Source organism: Arachis ipaensis, chromosome B08, assembly GCF_000816755.2.
Source record: "Arachis ipaensis cultivar K30076 chromosome B08, Araip1.1, whole genome shotgun sequence".
NCBI classification, from domain to species: domain Eukaryota; kingdom Viridiplantae; phylum Streptophyta; class Magnoliopsida; order Fabales; family Fabaceae; genus Arachis; species Arachis ipaensis.
Genome location: NC_029792.2, coordinates 18,785,226 through 18,789,017, shown reverse-complemented (window position 1 = coordinate 18,789,017; position 3,792 = coordinate 18,785,226).

Sequence of the window (3,792 nt, the reverse complement as noted above, 5' to 3'; positions counted from 1 at the left end):
ATGCCTGTCCTATGGCTGATGAGGCTCATCTGTCGATTATCCAGCCAACCCGACAAGTCTGAAAATACTTAGACTGTCCCCCGACGTGCATTCCCAAGAGTCTATGCATAGCTTTTTCTCAAATAATCAATATTGCTCAATGGGGGTTACATTCCCGGGAATTTATATAGTGCCCGGTCACACTTACGTCGTAGGGTCAACAGAGTATCGAGTTTTCAACCTGGTACACGTGGTGGCAAGCCATGGTACTTTATCCAGGGAACCTCGTATCTCAGATAATTCAAATTCCTAATCCATATGAATAATTCAAAAATCATATCTCAACATTCTCAATCGATTTCTCAACATTTTCAACATTCTCAACATCATAATCATTCACCAATCCAAATCTCCTTTCCAAATTCATTCAAAAACCATATTTCAAAGAAAATCCTCATCATCCTTCTTTCCATTTCGTCTATTAAAAATCCCAATTCAAAACATAATTCTTTCTTTGAAAAATAAATCAATCTTAAAATATATAATGTTTAAAAACAAATATTTTTAATTAATTACTTCAAAAAAAACTTAAAATTTCGGCAGCATCTCCTCTAAAACTCGGACACTGCCACCCTTTTCGGGTCCCATCCAAATATTTCTCAAACCTTTTCTCAATCATTTCCAAATCTCAAACATTTTCCAGAGTTGAACCAGTTCCAATATCAAATTATTTTCAAATCAAACCAATTCCAACAGTAAAATTCTTTTTAAAATCAAATCAGCTCAAATATTAAATCATTTATAAAAATCAGACCAACTCAAAATCAAACTACTCTCAGAATCAATTTATTTTCATATCTCAAATTATTTCCAAAATTGATTCATTTATATTACCAAGTAAACTCCAAAACCAAGAAAATCCACCTTTCATAATAAACAAGTAAATAACGTTTCAAACCGGTTTTTATCAACAACAATACACCACTCCCGCAATTAAGCACCCAATAATCCAGTCCAACAAACCATCACATCCACAAGACAAATATAGTCACAGAAGTATATCTTTTTATATCAATATCTATTTATCACAACTCTGTAATGTAAAATAGATTTTAAGAAAAACCCTACCTCGATTAGCCAAAATCGTGGAATTTAAACGCGACAATCCTCTTTTCTTCCTAATTTGCAGCAGCGTCAATTTTTCTACAGTAATGACAATGGTTGCAGCAGGATTCGAATTTGATGAAATCAAATGTAGGAACAACACTGAAAGTTCAAGACGACACCGAAACTAAAATGGAATTAAAACCAGAACAAACAGATAAATGAAACCAAGGTAGGTTAGCGTGTAAAAGTGAAAAAATTGGGGCAAGACAACAGAAATTCCAGGGCATTCGGGCGGTGACTGTGACGGCAGCTATAAACACCACGGCGTAGCCACTCAACCAGTAACGATGACTGTATAACCTAATGCAAACAACCTCAGTAACAACTCATGGTAGAACTAACTTAACAAAAAAGAAGATCGGAGGCAAGATTAGAGCTTACCAAGCAGACCCAGACCTTAGTGGTAGTTTCTGGTGGTAGCGGCGATCTCCAAGCAATTCTGACGGCCACAGCACCATTTTTGGCAACCACAGTCGCGGCGGCGCAGCCCAGAACGGCAAATAGCGGCGGCGACACCAACTCGGCAACAACAGTGACAGATCGACGCTAATGGAGGCACATAGGAAAGTAGAACGCGACGGTGGCGACTCCCTCAACGGCGACGACATGCAGCTCGGCGATGGTGACCAGGCATCGGCGACGACGAACGGCGTATCCGACGCGAGAAGGCAGCGCGAGCTCCCTCTCTTTCTCTCTTCGTGGGTTTGTCTCCCAGCGGCGGATCGGTGGCTCTGTGGTAACGGTGTGGCTGGATGCGACGGCGGCCTTCCTCCAGCGGTGGCGACAGTACGCGAACGGCGAAGGCGACGAGGTTGGCTCCACAGCGCTGCAGCTTAGGGATGGCGCGCAGTGGTAGTTCGCGAGGACGACGACAATGAAGTGGCGGTGGCGGGACCCGTGGCGCCAGTTCTCTCTTTCTCTTCCCTCAGTTCTCTCTTTCTCTTCGTTATCCCTTTCCTTTTTTTTTCTTCCATGAATGTGCTGCGTGGGCTTGGGGAAGAAGGGAATTTTGGTGGCTGAAGGAGGTAAGGCGGTTTAGGATTTCATTAGAGATAAGGGAACAATGTAGTTTAATTAGGGTTAGGGTTTGCATATGGAATTGGAGATTTTGGGTTTAATTTGAGCAAAATAATTTTATCAAAATTGGAGCATAAAGTATTAATATTTGAAAACTAATTTAATCTCTAGAATTGCCTTAAAATATTATTTGTGGTATAAAAATACTAATTAATTCTCAATAAATTATTCTAATTGAAAATACCTGGTAATATAATTAATTTTCTTTATCTTTAACTTAAAGTATTAAATGATATAAATTAAATTATCTAAAATCAAATCATATAAAATTCTTATTACTTCATAACTACTAATTTTGTAATTTAAATATAGAAAATAATTTAATAATTATAAAATTAGACAAAATTCTAATTTAAATAACCAAACCTCATTATCTCTCGAATTTCTAGAACTTTAATCATAAATAAAAAAAATAATCTATAAGTATAAAGTTTTGATAAAAACCTTAATTTATTTCAAATCCAATTAATTGCCTTTAATTATTTTCAATAAGAATAATTTCTGAAATTAAAACTATAAATAAATATATAATTTGGGATTAGTTTTAAATAGGACTTTTCAAAAGTCTTGGGTCTTACAAACCTCAGTTAATTCACAAATGAACCAAAATTAGTTCAAATTTAAACAAGCAGTAAAAAAAAACTCAATCATCAACAAAAACACATAATGTTGGTGTTGTTGGTGATGACGATAATGAAAAAGAAAGAAGAAGAAAAAAAACCCTGCGTGCACGAATTTAGAAAAAGAACGACAACACTAAAAGTATGTGCTTGAATATAGAGCTTTATTCATATAATACCATATTACAAAATTTTATTTATAAAAAAATACCATGTAAACAATAATATACAACTACATAAAATAATAATACTAAAGAAACAATACTTAAAGTTATCTTATATTATATAACATAACATTTATAATTTCATACATATAGCATTCATAATTATATATTTATTACATCTAAAAGTACATAATTATTCTGACAATAATTAATAAATATTAAATAAAAAAATTACATTTGATAAAGCAATTAAAGAAAATTAAAAAGATCCTTAATTCTTTTTTGTTAAATCTGAGATATCTAAGAGATGCTTTTTTTTTCGTTCAACTCACTATTTCACAGATTCCTTCATGTTGGTGTTGAAGTTCTGAGATCGATATATAGTTGTATAAAGTAAACATACAGATGGTGATGTGTTATTTGTTTGAATTCATCATATTTTGATAAATCTTCAATTTAATCGTACTCTAATCATCATCATCATCATCATCATAAGAAAGAGCTTATCATTCTTCTAAGTTCTAATTGTGGTATATACATTAAATAATTAAATAAGAGATGCATAAGTTAGTATGAAAATATGAAATCATTATTATTTCACAGCTTTTCAATTAAATGCATGCAGGTAATATATATGTGGTTTAACTTGTCATTTTTTTTTCTTTTTTCTTTCTTGTTTGCATTGAAAAATGAAATTTATACTCAAGACTATACTACTACTGCATCACACATATTATGCAAAGTGAAATATTGGAAGTGTGGGACAAATACTTTATCATTATTAA